This window comes from Ictalurus punctatus, chromosome 11 (genome assembly GCF_001660625.3).
Source record: "Ictalurus punctatus breed USDA103 chromosome 11, Coco_2.0, whole genome shotgun sequence".
Lineage (NCBI taxonomy): Eukaryota > Metazoa > Chordata > Actinopteri > Siluriformes > Ictaluridae > Ictalurus > Ictalurus punctatus.
This window is the reverse complement of record NC_030426.2, coordinates 2,423,699-2,442,900: the sequence shown is the minus strand read 5'-3', so window position 1 is coordinate 2,442,900 and position 19,202 is coordinate 2,423,699.

The following is a 19,202-nucleotide window of genomic DNA, read 5'->3' as shown; positions in this document are numbered from 1 at the left end:
AAACATTGGCAAACTCTTGCTTCTTCTCAGGACAAATTTTCTCCACCATTTTCATCACGCAGTCTTTATTAAATTCACCCTCAGTAAAAGGTTTGAAGTGGTTGGCAATCAGCGTTGCCACCTCGTAGCTCGCTTTTGTGGCATTTTCATTTGACTCACGGGCTCTTGTGAAAAAGCGCTGCTGTGCCGTTAAAACATCTAGTTGCTTCAACTTTTCGGCGCGTTCGTTTCCAGTTAGCTTGTTGTAGCTAGCATGTTTCGTCTGTTAGTGCCTCTTGATATTGAATTCCTTGAAGGACAGCCACAGTCTCTTGGCAAATTAGGCAGACACAGTTGTTTCGTATTTCAGTGAAAAAAATACTCCAATTTCCACTTGTCCTGGAAGCGCCGGCCCTCGCTGTCAACTTTCCTTTTTTTTGTTACAGTCGCCATTTTAGTAATGTGCTGGAAAGGGTCACACAAGGGTCACGCAGCGAGAGTGCAGCCAAAGGGCTACTGCCATCTTCTGGTGAAATATAAAATAGCTTTTTTGTACGCGTGTATTTTATACTGTGGTCAACAGTGCTGGCGGGCCGCAAATTATTGATTTTATGACAGAGGCTGTGGGCCAGTGGAAATTTGAACACGGGCCGCATTTGGCCCCAGGGCCAGACTTTGGACATGCTTGCTGTAAGGGTACCCCTTAGATAAAGCCTTTGAGGAGGTGGCCCCCTAGTGGAGTGAGCCCTTATGCCCAGAGGCGTAACGAGAATGCACGCCTCAAAAGCAATAGAGATTGCTTCAACTATCCAAATAGAGATGCTCTGAAATAAAGTTCTCTCTCTCTTACATGGCTGTAATTAATTATCATAAATATCATCATCTGTTTTTATTGGAACATCTTCAGAACATTGAACGAATATTGTTAGCTCTTATGAGAAATTTATTATCTTATTTTTTAAATGTGCTCTTGTAGCTGGTTCATCTGATCAGAGTGGGGCTCAAACCATTTTCGACCGGTATGGGAGGTCTAAATCGTACAGCATATTGTAGGCTACTAGAAAACTGTCATGATTATATTTTTGTCTACAAAACAGTGATGTTTCGTTATGTTGTATTAAGTATAGACAAGAATATTTTGCAATTTAAACATATAAAGTAATACTTGAATGTACTACTAATTCTTTCATTCTATGGCTCTGATGCTTTAAAATCATCCAGACTGTGGTGGTTTAATTATTCAGTTTGATATCACACAGGAGGGGGTGGGGTGGGAAGTCATTTATCCCTGAGAGGTGATAATAGTTGGGGAGAAGGGGAGATCCACGTGTCAATAAGTAACTGGCGAAAAAGTAGCAGGATTCATATTCTTCAAAAACACAAAGAATTTCTTTGTTGCTGAACCCAATTCTACTGAAGCCCTAAACGGCCATGCATTCTAATTTTTTTTCTTTGTTTTCTTGATCTCGACTTAATTTTCTTGTGATCTCGACATACCCAAAAGCTGTTTTCTCATGACGTGAAATTATTCTGAGAAATTTTTACGGTTTGTGAATAGGACTGGAGTTACATGCACGTTGGCATCTTCTCTGCTGTAGAGATGGACTTTATCTCTGCATAAATAGAGAGGGGTGTCCCTTCCTCAAGCGTCAGTCACTAATGTGGAAGTCGTCAATCCTGAAGGGATAATGTATTTTTGTAGGCCACCCCAGCAGTTAGCATCACCCTGGTTCCCTTGACAAAAAGCCAATAGGATTTTTCCATTGGCTTGTGGATTATTGCAGAAAATTAGCTCTGTGACCAACAAAAGCTTGTGATTTTTACATGTTTTGTTCATCAAGATCATCACAAATGAATACAATATTTATGAATTTTGAAGCCTAAATACAATTGCCAGAAGCAAAAGCTAATGTTAGGCTATAAATTAACTACACCACAGCATGACTTCGACGTCACCACCGCTACGCTTCCAACAAATCTTTAGTTTTTAAAGTTTTTAAAAACTTTTTTATTTTGAAAAACTACAATTGGAAAATACTATAAACTGATAAATCTACAAGTTTGAGTTGGAATAATTTGCAAGAGCGCAAATATAAACACAATGAGGCTGTAGTAAATGAGATTTCCTGTTCAGCGTGATGACGCTTAAATTCCCCAACAGCCTCTGAAGTCCCATTCAGCCACTTCTTAGCAACCATCATTTTAAAGACATGTAAACGCGAGGGGTATTACTGATGTATTTTATGATGTCGTATATAACATGAACATATCTTGAGATTGTGTTAACCACAGACCTAATTTCAGGCATTTAACCAAAAACCCATTCAAAAAGACCAGTGACTTCAGGACAATGGATGTCGAGTACACAGAAGAAAGTCAAGCTCACAAGAAAACAACTTTTGTTAAGTCGCGATCGCAAGAAAATTAAGTCAAGAACACGAGAAAACAAAAGAAGTCAGAAGTCAGATTCAATTAAATCCTCGACATCCATTTCCATTGAGTAAGCTGCTGGCTCCGTTTTCTATCATTGTGATAATCATGCCATTTTTCTACCATTAATACATTATCCTCAAATGATGCTTATTTCCATAATGCTATGAGCTTATTCTCAATACAGTGGCAAGAAAAAGTATGTGAACCTTTTGAAATTTCATGGTTTTCTGAATAAATTTGTCATAAAATATGATCTGATCTTCATCTAAGTCAAGGGTATTGACAAATATAATGTGTCTAAAATAATAACACAAAAAAAATCTGATCTTTCATGTCTTTATTGAGAACAACCAAAAAAAAAACCTCATAGTGCTTGTGGAAAAAGTATGTGAACCCTTGAGTTAATGACCTCAAAAAAGCTAATTGGAGTCAGGTTTTAGCACACCTGGAGTCTCATTAAGAAAATGAGTTTGGAGGTGTGGACTACAGCTACTTTGACTGATAAAAAACCCCTCAAACTTTTGGCTTTTGCACTGCACAAGAAGCACACACTTATGTGAGCCATGCCTAGCCAAAAAGAGCGTTCAGTGGATCTATGATCAAGAATTGTTGATTTACATAAAGTTGGCAAGGGTTACAAAGTGATTTCAAAGACTTTAGAAATTCACCAGTCTACAGTTAGGCAAACATTCTACAAATGCAGACACTTTGGGACTGTTGCTACTCTACCAATAAGTGGGCGCCCAGTCAAAATGACACCAAGAGCACAACGAAGACTCATCTATGAGGTAAAGAAACAACCCCGAATGACAGCTGAAGATTTGAAGGCATCATTGGAATGGGCGAACATCTCTGTTCATGAGTCTACAATACGTAAAACATTGAACAAGCAGGGTATCTACGGCAGGACACCACGAAGGAAGCCACTGCTTACTAAAAAGAACATTGCTGCACTCCTGAAGTTTGCAAAAGAGCACATTGACACTCCACAGCGGTATTGGCAAAATGCTTTGTGGACTGATGAAACTAAAATTGAACTATCTGGAAAAACCACACAGCACTACATCTGGCGTAGAAAGGACACGGCATATCATCATGAAAACATCATCACAACCGTAAAGTATGGTGGAGGAAACATCATGATTTGGGGCTTTGCTGCATCAGGGCCTGGCCAGCTTGCAGGGAAGATGAATTCCCAATTATATCAAACAATTCTTCAGGATAATGTGAGAATGTCTGTACATCAGCTGAAACTGTGTAGACGTTGGGTGATGCAACAGGACAACGACCCAAAACACCGGCGCAAGTCCACAACAGAATGGCTTCAGAAAAACAAAATTCGCCTTTTGGAGGGGCCAAGTCAGAGCCCAGACCTCAACCCAATAGAGATGCTATGGAATGACTTGAAGAGAGCTATACACATGAGACATCCAAAGTATATGACAGCACTAAAGCAGTTCTGCCAGGAAGAATGGGTTAAAATTCTTCCCGAAAGATGTGCAGGTCTGATCCACAGCTACAGGAAGCGTTGAAGTTGAGGTTATTGCTGCCAAGGGGAGATCAACCAGTTATTAATTCTAAGGGTTCACTTATTTTTTCCACTGCCATGATGAATGTTGAATGAGTGTGTTCAATAAAGACATGAGGGATCAGAATTTTTTTGTGTTATTATTTTAGACACATTATATTTGTCAATACCCTTAACTTAGATGAAGATCAGATCACCTTTTATGACAAATTTATTCAGAAAACCATGAAATTTCAAAAGGTTCACATACTTTTTCTTGCCAGTGTATATTATGACCACAATCTTGTAATGCTACATTTTTACTTTTGAAACATGTTCTCGCAGCCGGTCCGCCTGCTCAGAGTAGGTCTTAAACTAGCATCGACCGGTATGGGAGGTGGATGCGCTAAAGAAAACCCTAAAGTTCACAGCCTATAGCATACTGTAGGTTGCTAGTGTGTCTGTTGAGGCCAGGGGAGTGACGTACCTGCTTGCCTCCGTTACTGTTCAATGAAATTATGAAATTACTGTCACTATAACATTAAAACTATAATAAAACAGTGGTCAAATATCAGAGCCTTAGCTTTTAAATAACATATTGTCAATCAAGATGGAGTAATTCGTTTAACTGCTCAATGTAATGTCATGTTCACTACACATTTAGAAATCAGTGTGTTTGCCCAAAGAATGTGACATGACTGCAACATAACGGTCTTGTCTCACCAGCGGTGACTGACTGAGTGAATGACCACAAAATCAAGGTACTGCCATGGCCATCCCACTCCCCTGACTTGAAACCCATAGAAATCTGTGGGGTGAACTGACAAGGAGAGTCCACCAACGTGGACCTCGAAATTCGAAGGATCTGGAGAGATTCTGTATGGAGGAATGGTCTCAGATCCCTTGCCATGTATTCTCCACCCTCATCAGGACAACCTCATGTATTCTCCTACCTCAACCTCATAGGTGAAGACTCAGAGCTGTTATCCTAGCAAAAGGAGGTAGCACAAAGTGTTGACTCAAAGGGTACCAATAATTCTTGCACACCTATATTTAACAAATATATTTTTTTGGATAAACCTGTGTTTTATTTGCAATTGTTTGATATCCATGAGAGACTTAATATATATCTTTCTTGTACCCTGAACTAAGCAGTGCTAGAGGAGCAGAGGGAGTCTGGTGCAGTACAGGGTGTGATAAATGCGATTGGTATGGTCTGAAAATTCAACAGGATGTGGAATCTCTTATCCCATAAGATGCCTTTTGATTTTTTTCTACCCAAGTAAAACAGAAGGCACTTTGGGTTCTCTTAACAAATATACTATTTAATTGTAAATATATGACTGAACCATTTGTGTAGCATAGAAAAAGGTCTAGAAGAGAAAAACACACTTTAATGTAAAATTTGTAAAACTGCTGCTGACCCACCACACGACTGGCAGGTGTAAAGACATACTGATTACTATAGAGGTTGATTTGAAGATCAAAAGTCATAACAGCATTGAGGAACTGAAGGTTGCCTTGGATAACAAATGTTAGGTCCAGCCATTGGTTGGTTATCGTAGAGAAGTGAACAGTGATTACTGTGTGCCATTGTTACATTATCCAATATATTTCTGTTTGCTCTATGTACCCTTTGTGTGTCTATGAGGTGGGATGGGTTTCTTTTGTCTCCTCCCCCTTCTCTCGGCCCCGCCTACTGCATGCATACGTTCCGTTTTGCTACTGGATGATCACGTCTTGTCCACAACTGCTCCGGCCTTGTGCGACAGGATTGGTTGCCTGCACGTTTCCAGAAGTGTACTTAAGCCTCGTCAGTCTCCATCCCAGGGCAGATCATTGCCATTGCGTTGTGTATAGAGAGAAGTACTTTTCGCCTGTGTATGACCTTATGCCTGTTTTGACTTTGTTTATGCTCTGCCCCATTACGATTCACGTGATACCCTTGTATACATGTATATATTACTTTTTTAATTATCCCACTAATAGTCTGTAAATTGTGCATGGTTAAGAGTGGTTTGTAGGAAGTCAGCGCCATTTATGTTGATTCTTCTTTTCTTCTGTTTTTGGGTTAGCTAGGGAGTGAGGGAAGACGGTGTATTTTTGTTTTCTTTTCTTGTAGGTTAGTTCGATTTCTTTGGTAAAGTTAGAGGAAACTTTTGTTTATTATTTTGGCCTGGCCGGCTTCTGAAGATTTAAACCACTATATGTATATAAAAGGTACTCCGTTTGGAGAATAAACCAAAAAACACAATCTTGGTCTCGCCAACTCTTTTCTTTTTTTTATTTTATTGTATGTTGCGGCCCGACCTAGACCAGGTTCGTACCAGCCATTTTCAATAATTGATTGGTAATTTTATCTGTGATAATTCCTGGAAAATGTTCCCTGATTAAGAGTTATAAAGGTTTGCTGCACTGTGTCTTTATAAAGGTTTGCTGCACATGACAATGGCTTTTTAATGAGCCTGGTCCAAACACTACACTTGTTTTTCCTCTGTCACAAATAGAGTTTTGGTTTCTGAACAAGGAAATGACTTGAAAATTATTATATTAAACTGTATTACATTCAAAGTCTTTTTGAAAAATAATAAAACATTCAATATGTCAACATGGTCACTAATTTTTATATGAATATATGAACTCTTGTTAAGAGAACCCAAGGTGCCTTCTGTTTTGCATGGATAGGAAAAAAGTTTCCTATGGGATAAGAATGAGATTCAGCTTCCTGCTAAATTTTTAGACCATACCAGTCGCATTACCATGAATGCTTCTGGCCTTGTTAGTACGTCCTTTGCTAGACCGTACGTGCCAGAGGGATTTGGCTTTGGAGGCAATGCATGGAACGGCCTGACGTGATGAGATGTGCTACAGTGAGCAGGGAAATGAAGATCACTGCGGAGAGAAGGTGGGGAGGATGGTGCTCATTTCTCACTCACCACTCTTTCTTTTCCTCCTGCTTCCCCTCCCCAAAACCTCTTTATAATCTCCCCCAATCAGAAAAGTCATCACTGTATTCGGTGGAGCGACATGGACTTATTCACCATGGATCCTGCTGCCTTTGCTCCTTCTTCCCAGCCTTCTGACTTTAATCTGTGAACCTCAGAGTGTTCTCATGTTCACAAAATAAACACCCTCTAATAAAATCTTGCCTGCATTTGCCCTTGTTTCGTCTTGCATGGTACCACTATTTGAAGACTAGAGCGCCTTGGAGACCTGTGAATGATAAAAAGAAATAATTTTTCATTCATGAGCATATCCAAGGGATGTAAATAGTTTGATGATAGGACTGTCACACATTTGTAAGATAACATGCCATGAGAGAGTCGGCTAATGTTTCCTATTGAGATGTGTCTATTCTGGAAGGAAATGGGAAATGATCATCAGAGATGACAGATAACTAAAGTGCTCATTAAGATTTAACACATTCTCAAGTGAGGCTGATGCGAACACCCAAGGCCAAGTTTGCAAGGAATTATCTAGGCTGTGATCATATGACTCTCAGGAAGAGGATGTCAAGTCATGGAAACTTTGATGGCGGAAGCTTATTTTTGTGCCATCTCAGACACCTGACACCATCCATAACACTGATTATAATAAGAAACAGAATTTGAGTTTAGAAGACATTCCAGGCAGATAAATGCTAGACTTCGCAACAATTTAAAACTTTGATCTGCACAAAAGGTCTGACCTCAAAAGACATATACACTTTTCTAGAAATGCTAGATTTTATAATTATTTAAAGCTAGAGAACCGGGCCAAATGCAAGGTGCTTTGTTTTTGTTTTGTTTTGTTTGACCATTTTCAGTTAAGTTCAAAACAATCTGCAGTGTGCAACATTGCAATATTCATGATTGCATAAAATGACTATACATACAGTTGTGCTCATAAATTTACATACCCCTTGCAGAATCTGCAAAATGTTAATAAGAGGGGTCATTAAAATGGCATTTTGTACTGCCCTGAAGAAGCTATTACATAACAGATGTTTACATATAGTTCACAAGACACAATAATAACTAAATTTACACAAATGACCCAGTTTACATACACTTGATTCTTAATACTGTGTGTTGTTACCTGGATAATAAATTTTCTGATGAGTCCCTTGTTAGTCCTGAGCACATAAATTGTGCACTGTTCTTCAGAACAATCCTCCAGGTACTGCGCATTATTTGGTTTTCCAGCATCTTCTGCATATATGACCCTTTTCCAACAGTGGCTATATGAATTTGAGATCCATCTTTTCATACTTAGGACAATTGAGGGATTCATACACACCTATTACAAAAAGTGCAAACATTCACTGATGCTCAAGAAAGCAACATGATGCATTAAGAGCCAGGGGGATGTAAACTTTTGAACAGGATGATTGCTGTAAATTATTATTATTTTCTCTTCTGGGAAACATGTACAGGTGCAACTCAGAAAAAGGTTAATATCGTGGAAAAGTATTTTTTTTTCCGTAATTTAATTCAAAAAGTGGAGCTTTCATACATTCTAGATTCATTACACATAACGTGATATATTTCAAGCCTTTTTTTTTTTTTTGGTTTTAATCTTGACAATTACCATTTACAGCTCATGGAAATTAAAAATCCAGTATCTCAAAACATTAGAATAAAGAATTTATAATACAGAAATGTTGACCTGAGAAGAGCTCTAATCAGTTAGTTAACTCAAAGCACATTGCTTTATGTGTAATGAATCTAGAATATATGTAAGTTCCACTTTTTGAATTAAATTACACAACAAAATTAACTTTTCCACGATATTCAAAAAAATGTTTAGATGCACCTGTACATATCTTATGTAGCTTCTGAAGGGCACTACTAAATGAAAAAAAAAAAAAAAAAAAAAAAAAAAAAGATATTTAAACAAAATAATAACAATGCCAAATATGCTAGACTATCATTCCAATATTATAAATTTATATTTCATATTACAAAAATGCTTGGTGTTGAATAGGTATACAAAAGACAAGGTAGACCTTTCACATTGATAAATAATCCATGCTAAATTTGGACCTCTGCCAACAGAATTCTTGTGGAAAAATGTTGAAGATATGAGGCACAGGGGGCTGTGTCTCCTTATAAAGCAAGCAACTTGCTAATGACTTTTTCAGGAACTAATTTTCTGCATTGAGGCACAGCCCATAAAAGGAGGTCATTTCATCCATCCAGGGATAGATAGAGGTTTAACTGCCTTCTCTGTTTATTGTTTTCCACTTCAAAATTTTTACAAATTGTACACAGGATGCACATTTCTATGTTACCAGCATTGCAGATTTATATTGCCCCTTGATATAGTGGCTCTTAAAAAAATAGTGGCTCAAAAAATATTTTGATTCAACAAATGGGAACTTAGTACAAAGCTGCAATCGCTGTTAAAATTACACTGGGAATAATTGCATAACCCCATTTATTGTTATGCTGATGACACACAGTTGTGTGTTTCAGCAAAGCCAGATGACAGACACCAGTTTGTGACACCAGGAATGTGTAAAGGACATTAGGCCCTGGATGCTTATTAACTTTCTTTTACTTAATTCTAACAAGACAGAAGTACTTCTACTAGGACTACATGCAGCTAGAAGGATTCAAGGATGTTTACTGTCATTCAAAAACATGGGCCACATGAAAAGCTTACAGAAGTAAGCTTTCTGATTACATAATAACTCTGGATGGCCTTTCTGTTCCATCACGTGTAACCATAAAAGACCTTGGTGTAATTATTAACGCCAGTCTTATATTTGACAATTATGTAGATATAAAAAGAATAGCCTTCTTTCATCTCAGAAATATTGCTAAGATAAGAAATATAATGATGCAGAAAAATTAGTTCATGCTTTCATCACCTCTAGGTTGGACTATTGTAATGCCTTGATGTCTGGATGTTCCAGTAGGAGCATAAACAAGCTCCAGTTAGTCCAGAATGCAGCTGGACTAATTGGCTCCCAGTAGAATTTTGGTATTGATCATAAAATACTAGTATTCCTAAAATCCTATAAAGCACTGAATAGTCTCATGCCACAGTACCTGAGTGAACTTTGAGTCTTTTATAATTCTGCCATGCCCACTTATAGCAAAGGGTGCAGGCTATTTGTTGGTACCTCGAATAGTGAAGGCTACAGCAAGGGGAAGAGATTTCTCTTACAAAATTCCACAGTTATGGAACAGCCTTCCAATTCATGCTATGTTTCACCCTAACATCTTCTCTTGACAGCATATGCCCCCTAACCTCCAGACCTGCTCGCACATCACCCTCTAGTCCTTGGCTCTCAGAAGCTCTGCGTAACAACCAGGCCAAACTAAGAGCATCTCAATGGAAATGGCGCAAATCAAACAACCCAATTGACATAACCAATTACCAGACACTTCTCTCTTCTTTTTCCAATAGCATCTCCATTGCTAAAGCTACATTCTACCAAGAGAAGATTGGTAGTTCTCCCAACACCCGCATTCTTTTCAAAACCTTTTCCTCTCTACTCTGTCCCCCTCCTCCCCCTTCCCCAACTTCTCTCACTGCAGATGACTTTGCCACTTTCTTTACCAACAAGGTTACATCAATCAAGAACCAGATCTCAACCCAAGACATGCATAGACCGAATCCTCCTCCATGTAACTCCCAACTGACTTCCTTCTTTCCCCTCTCAGAGACTGATCTCTCTAAACTCCTCCTATCTAGCCGTCCCACAACCCGTCCTCTTGACCCTATCCCTTCTCACCTTCTTCAGTCCATCTCTCCCACACTATCACCTGCACTCACAGACATCTTTAACACATCGCTCTCTACTGGCACATACCCTACCTCATTTAAGCAAGCCCGGGTTACCCCACTGTTTAAAAAACCATCACTCAACCCTGCTATAGTTGACAACTACAGACCTGTTTCCCTCCTCCCTTTTCTTTCCAAAACTCTTGAAAGAGCCATTTTTAATCAACTCTCCAATTTTCTCACACAGAACAACCTCCTGGACACCAAGCAGTCTGGCTTCAAGAGCAACCACTCCACGGAGACTGCTCTGCTTTCTGTCACTGAAGTCTTACAACTAGCAAGAGCAACCTCTAGATCATCTGTCCTCATCCTACTTGACCTCTCTGCTGCTTTCGACACTGTGAACCATCAGATCTTCCTGTCAACTCTCTCCAGCCTGGGCATCACTGGAACGGTTCTGCGCTGGGTGGAATCGTATCTCTCTGACAGATCCTTCAAGGTATCATGGAGGGGAGGTATTTCTGAAACTCAGCAACCCACAACCGGCATTTCACAGGGGTCAGTTCTGGGTCCACTCCTCTTTTCTATCTACACTACATCTATAAGGCAGGTGATTGAGTCTCATGGCTTCTCATAACATTGCTATGCTGATGACACCCAGCTCCATTTCTCCTTCCAGCCTGATGATCCATCCGTCTCTACACGCATCTCTGCTTGCCTTTCGGACATCTCGGTCTGGATGAAGGAAAACCATCTTAAGCTTAACCTGGCAAAATCTGAGCTTCTCGTGATCCCAGCCTGTCCCTCAATCAACCACAACCTCACTGTACAGCTCGGCTCACTCACACTCATGCCAACCAGGACGGCCAGGAACCTTGGGGTGATTCTTGATGACGGCTTGACCGTTACAGACCATATCTCAGCAATTGCAAGGTCCTGTAGGTTCATCCTTTACAACATCAAGAAAATCCGACCCTACATCACCGAACAGGCTACACAGATACTAGTCCAGGCTCTTGTTATGTCTAAACTGTACTACTGCAACTCACTGCTTTCAGGCCTCCCAGCCAGCTCCATCAAACCCCTTGAGATGATTCAGAATGCTGCAGCGCGCCTCGTCTTCATCCAGCCCAAGAGAACCCATGTCACACCCCTCTTCATTTCCCTCCACTGGCTTCCTGTAGCTGCCCGCATCAAGTTCAAGGCCTTGATGCTCACCTACAAGACCTTGTCAGGAACAGCACCCTCCTACCTCAACTCTTTCCTGAAGGCCTACGTGTGTATATATATACACACACATTATATATATATATATATATATATATATATATATATATATATATATATATATATATATGTGTGTGTGTGTGTGTGTGTGTGTGTGTGTGTGTGTATATACACATACATACATATGTGTGTATATATATATATATATATATGTGTGTATATATATATATATATATATATATATATATATATATATATATATATATATATACACATATATATATATATGTGTGTGAGTGTGTGTGTGTGTGTGTGTGTGAGTGTGTACACAATATAACAATATATATACACATATACACACAGGTGAATTGAGACATGTGACATTGTGCAGTGTCTGATGGGAAACTAGTCCTTCTCCAATATTACATGACAAGTAGAGTATCAGTCCTCAGACCTTCTTAAGCCAACTGTGAGATTGTCCTTGGTCTGCCCCATGGTCTCCATCCAGCTGGACATGCCTGATACAACTCTACGAGGAGTAGACCAGAAGGCATCCTTGTATGGTTCCCAAACCATCTGAACTGGCTCCTCTAGTTTTGGACAAGAAGCAGCTCTATTCTTTGGTTCTCCAAGATCATTGAGCTCCTTACCCTATTACAGAGACTAAGCCCAGCATCCCTGTAGAGGAACCTATTTTCTTCCACCAGTTTGTAATGAATAACCTGATGGGGACCTCACAAGGGGATCTAATAAATCTTTCCTCTCTGTCAGGCCACAACACTTCATCCAAATCAAACTTTTTTCTTGTTTTGCTTTGCAAGAAAGAGAGGGAAAAACCTTCTTGGTCTGCACTTATATAATGCTTTTTATCCTTAGTGGTTCCAAAGCACTTTACACTGTATCTCATTCACCCATTCGCGCACACACACACCAATGGTAGCAGCGCTGCCATGCAAGGCGCTAACTTGCCATCGGGAGCAACTTGGAGTTCAGTGTCTTGCCCAAGGACACTTCAGAATGTGGAGTCACATTGGCTGGGAAGCAAACTGCCAACCCTACAATTAGTGGACAACCCGCTCTACCACCTGATGTTGTACCATTTGGTTATTGGGTTAAATGATTATGCTTATGGTTATGATCATACACTGTAGCTCAGTATGCTTCTCAAGACTAAGAATACACTGCATTTGGGTTGAGGAATGAGTGAATAGGCTGTTAGGAATACCTTTGATATTCTTTTGTTTCCAAACTACAACATAGTTTGATAATGAGTCTTTATTGATCACATATACATATGCACAGTGAAATTCTATTCTTCTCATACCCATTGGTTTGGCAACTTATACCTGACCACTTCATTTAATTCTCAGGAATAATGGCATTGTAAAAGCTCCTGAAAAAGCCTAGATGATAGTCAGTGTTGTGGGTGCCAGTGTTCAGAGCATGGTTAATGACACCATTCTCAGAGATTGTAGCACATATAGCTTGTTTCTCCCATAGAGGAATTATTTACAAAACTGGTATGGATTTAACCACTTCCATGAGATGCACTTGGACTGAAAACAATTCCTAAATGTTTTCCATACAAATGAACCTATTTTATCATAAATTATTCAAAACATTTATAAGTAGAGTACATAGATGAAGTGATTTGATTGATTGCTACAGTCCCCTCCAACAGTATTAGAATGGCAAAGCCAGTTCTTTTGTTTTTGCTATACACTGTGCAAAAACAATGCGATGATGGATCAGAATTTCAGCTTTAAACAACTCAGAACATGACACCTTTTGTTTAAACCCACCCGTCTTTTAAAGTGATCAGATATATTAGAATGTGACTTACAGGTGTGCCCTGTTAGATTGATTGCTTAAACAATTAATAGCTCTGAATGCCGACTCTTGGTTTTAGCCCTGGATTTCATCTGTGAAGACTGCATTTGTTGTTAAAAAGGAGAAACCTAACTGAAGTCCAGAGAGCTCTCTATAGGAGAAAATCAAGCCATTTTGAAGCTGAGAAAAGAGGGAAAAAACAACCAGAGGCATTGTCCAAGTATTTAGCATAGCCAGTGCAACAATTTGGAATGTCCTGAAAAAGAATTAAACCACTACTGTACTAACAACAAGACAAACTACAGTAGCTGATACACAAGATATTGAGAGAACTCTGATGAAACACCCAAAAACAAGTCAGTACAACACCAACAACCTCCACAGAGCAGGGGTGAAGGAATCACAATCCACTGGTTGAAGAAAACTTTGAGGACAGAAACAGATTTATGATTTCAGAGATGAAACATTAAAAAAACAAAAACAAAAAAACACAGGATCTATCAATTATTCACTGAATATATGTGTATTGATGTTATGCCTACAATGAGAGCCTATGCTATAAAGCTCAACCATGTTTTGGTAATTGCAACAATAAATGACCATTCAGTATCCATGACCAGCCTGTCACCTAAAAGAGGATGAGACGGAAGCAATTGCAGGTATGGCAGTTTGGTCAGCAAACAAATCCAAAAGTATAGCCAGAAATTGAAACACAAAACATGCAAGGGTCACACGATCAATCAAACAGTACAAAACAGGAAAGGCAGAGAATCAAGAAGTACACAAAGTCAAAACCACAAACTCAAAAACACAAAATCAAAGCTTGGTAAACAACAGAGACAAATGGCAACTGAGAATAATACTACATGAGTTGTCTCTTTTATGTGTGGCGTGATTGTGCGTGTAATTGGGAACAGGTGTGTCTGATTAGTCCTCAGGAGACATTGATGTGTCTGTGTGTAGCTTTGGGAGTTGTACTCATCGGCCATGTTTGTTGTTTGTGGTGCATTCTGGGAAATGGAGTCACTAGTTTGCTGTGACATGACACAGCCATCACTAGAAATGCAGGTATTGTCACGGAAGTAGACATAACTACAACAGAGGGCATATCTATGGGTGTCTATAAGTCTGTGTCACTTAATTTCTGTTTGATAAGGTAAGTAACAGAAAATTTGACAGTTATGAGCAAAACTAGTACTTAGTAAATCTTCTTGTACAAATTTAAATGATTGGCATCTTTTCATTATATAATTAAAATTTTTACTTGTAATTTACAGTTACTCACTGAAGTAGCCAATGTAAAACAATACATTGCATTAACTTTTTTCATCTGACAAATAAGTCCTTTAAATGGTCTTTAGCTGTGCATCCAAAAACTAGTTCAGCTCGGGTAAATTACAGTGATTCTAGTGTATTCTCAGAAACTGAAAATGAGACAAACTGCACATACTCAATTTATTCCCTACCAGTAGCTAGACATTATTTTCAAAAATGTAGAATCATAGTGTAAGTTGTTATTTATTGATAACAATTAACATACTTCTTCAGGTATACTTCAGGCTTCTCCCACAAGCTTACATTTTATCAACAAAGTCCGCACCTGTACAGTTCAAAATTGTTACTAATGTGGTTAAACATGCTTAAAGGGTTGTTTACTTCTGTTTTTCCCCGATAGGATGTACCAATGCAGAATATTAAATGAGGCACATCTATGTACTGATTTTGAAAATTGAGGTAGTGTCAAGTTCAGAGAGGAAAAAAAAAACACAGGTAGATCATCTTCACTGCTAACAAATCCAGCTCCTGATGCCAAATTTCCTCATCTGTCTAAAGTTCTATACTTCACCACAGGTACAGGCTGGATGTACCATAACTCTGCACATTCTGTGTCACCTGATGTAGTGTCAAAACCAAAATGTTAAACAAGACACAACCCACCTAATCTAGTTAAGATTATGTGTGTGTGTGTGTGTGTGTGTGTGTGTGTGTGTGTGTGTATGTATATATATATATATATATATATATATATATATATATATATATATATATATATATATATATATATATATATATATAATGTATGTATGTATGTATGTATGTATATATATGTATATAATTATTATTATTATTTCTTGGTTAAGTATATTGAATCCAGAAGGGCAAAGAACCAGCTGTCTCAAATTAATTGGTCAGCACACTCTCAAAGACTGAAATATAGGCACACCAGATGTTTTCTATCAGCCTAACACCATGACCATGAACTCCTGGACTGCACTTTTGATTGGATCAGCAAGCAGCTCCCCTGATGCTCTGATATTATTGTGCATTCAAGTCCGCCTGGGAAATTCATATGTACAAGTTGAAGTCGTAATTATGACATCAGATGCGTTCAAGTCACTTTGGTCAGAGCAAGATGGTGTACCTTCTCTTATTTAAATACAAAAAACACAGCAAGGTTTTTTTTTAACTCTACTTCTAGAAAATGAACAACAATGAATGCACATCAGGTTTTGCTTTTTAAATGTTTTTAATCAATATATGAAGCCACTGTAAACTTTGTCATTACATATTATATTGTAATTGTACAATGCTATTGTATTTTGTGCAGGCACTTAGCTTGTTTTATTGTAAAAAAAAAAAAAGCCTGAGTATAAATAGCTGCATATACCAAACACATATAATAACTGAAATCAGCTTCTGAGATGAGTAAACATTCAATTCTACAAATGTACTGTCAACTACAGACATTACATCCATTAATTCCACCATGTTTTCTAACTGACGCGCCCTCAATTCGGAAACTCGGAATTCAGAGAAAATCCTGAATTTCCCACTTGTAATTATGACTTTGTGGTGCCGTTCATCCCATAAATATGATCTTTCTGACATGACTTGAATGTACCGTTCGACTTTCAGATGCCTATTGCCAGTTGCTTATTTGCTTCTATTTATTGCTCACTGTCCTCCTCACTGTCACTCTCAGCATAGTCTTCCTGTCAAGCCTGCTCTAGCTTTCATTGGGGCATTACATGATAATGTGTTACTGGAGCTTGTTAGTATGAGCCCACAGAGGATCTATAGGCATCTGTAAGCACATTAAATATTTATGTTCGTGACAGCACAATCAGAAAAAGGCTGAACAAGTATAGCTTTCATGTAAGGGTGACTAGGAAAAAAAAACATTCTCTCCAAAAAGAATATGGCAGCATGGCATAGGTTTGCAAAATTTCATCTGAAGAAACCACAAAGGTTCTGGAACAATATCCTTTGGATTGATGAGAAAAGTTGGAGATATTTGGTTATCATACACAGTGCCTGTCACGATTCCCCTTTGAAGCAGCGTGCTCTAAGCGCGAATGCGCGAGCACCTGCTTTTCCGTTGTTGACTGTAATGACTTCTGGACACGTGTGTTTTGTTTATCTTTCGGTCTCCTCCCTGTTCTGTCATTGGCTTGGATTTCACGTGGGTCTGAATTGCTCTCAGCTGCTAGCAGTTTAGACGCTGATTATGTCCGCATATATACCGCGCGCCTCCCAGCACACAAGGCGGAAGATTAAATGTTCATAGTCATAGTCATAGTCATAGTCAGTGCTGGATTATCCACTTCCAGTCCCTCGTCATAGTTTGTTTCTTGTTTTGTTTATCGACCTAGATTCCTGTCTTGCCCCATGTATGCCTGTTTGCCAATCGCCTGACCTCTTGCATGTTTGTGGATTACGTTTTAGATCACGTTTTGGATTTGTCTGCCTGTCTCTCTTTCTAATAAACAACTGTTCATCCAGCACTTGCATCCGTCCTATCTCTGCTCCTTCACGATTCGTGGCAGAATCTTCCGCCAAAACATGGATGCAGCAGGAGAACGGAGGAGACGCAGAACCCGGAAGTCGACGCCAACCGTCCCCGCTATGGACTATTTTTCAGTGCCCCTGAATATTTTCTGGTAGACTATATATAAATATAAATAAATAAATAGTCAATACTATTTCGCCAGCCTGTTAGACCCTAAGCCAGATGGCTCCGATTCACGTGGTCCCGGTTCTTCGGACTGGCCCGTCAATGGGTGCAGCTCAAACTGGATAAGCACTGTAGGAACCTGGACAGTGTAGAACAGTTTGTGGGGGAATTCATGATGTGATTCGGGAGTCCGGAGGCGAAGGACGAGCTAGAACAACTTCTCAGGGGGGTAAGTCTGGCAGGCGAACCTGCCCTGCCGTTTACCCACTACTACAGGCAACTTCATGCAGAGCTCAACTCTGAAATCCAAGTCAAGTCTCAAGTCCCTAAGGTCCAAGTCCAAGTCAAGCCTCCAGTCCCTGAGATCCAAGTCAAGCCTCCAGTCCCTGAGATCCAAGTCAAGCCTCCAGTCCCTGACGTCCGAGCCAAGCCTCCAGTCCCTGACGTCCGAGCCAAGCCTCCAGTCCCTGACGTCCGAGCCAAGCCTCCAGTCCCTTACGTCCGAGCCAAGCCTCCAGTCCCTGACGTCCGAGCCAAGCCTCCAGTCCCTGACGTCCGAGCCAAGTCTCCAATCCCTGAGGTCCGAGCCAAGTCTCCAGTCCCTGAGGTCCGAGCCAAGTCTCCAGTCCCTGAGGTCCGAGCCAAGTCTCCAGTCCCTGAGGTCCGAGCCAAGCCTCCAGGCTCTGAGGTCCGAGTCAAGCCTCCAGGTTCTGAGGTCCGAGTCAAGCCTCCAGGCTCTGAGGTCCGAGTCAAGCCTCCAGGCTCTGAGGTCCAAGTCAAGCCTCTAGGCTCTGACGCCCAGGTCAAGTCTCAAGTCCCTGAAATCCAAGTACAAGCCAAGCCTCCAGGGTCTGAGGTCCAAGCCAAGCCTCCAGGCTCTGAGGTCCAAGTCAAGCCTCCAGGCTCTGAGGTCCAAGTCAAGCCTCCAGGCTCTGAGGTCCAAGTCAAGCCTCCAGGCTCTGAGGTCCAAGTCAAGCCTCCAGGCTCTGAGGGCCAAGTCAAGCCTCCAGGCTCTGAGGTCCAAGTCAAGCCTCCAGGCTCTGACGCCCAAGTCAAGTCTCAAGTCCCTGAAATCCAAGTCCAAGCCAAGCCTCCGGTCCCTGACGTCCAAGCCAGGCCTCTCGTCCCTGAGGTCCAAGCCAGGCCTCTCGTCCCTGAGGGCCAAGCCAGGCCTCTCGTCCCTGAGGTCCAAGCCAGGCCTCTCGTCCCTGAGGTCCAAGCCAGGCCTCTCGTCCCTGAGGTCCAAGCCAAGCCTCTCGTCCCTGAGCTCACGTTCAAGCCTGCTGATCCAGTTGACCAAGCTCTGCTAATATCTAAGCCTAATGACCAAGCTCTGCTCACACCTCAGTCTGCTGACATGGCCAACCAAGCTCCGCTCACGCCCGAGTCTGCTGACACGGCCAGCCAAGCTCCGCTCGCGCCCGAGTCTGCTGACACGGCCACCCAAGTTCCGCTCGCGCCCGAGTCTGCTGACACGGCCACCCAAGTTCCGCCCGCGCCCGAGTCTGCTGACACGGCCAGCCAAGCTCCGCCCGCGCCACAGTCTGCTGACACGGC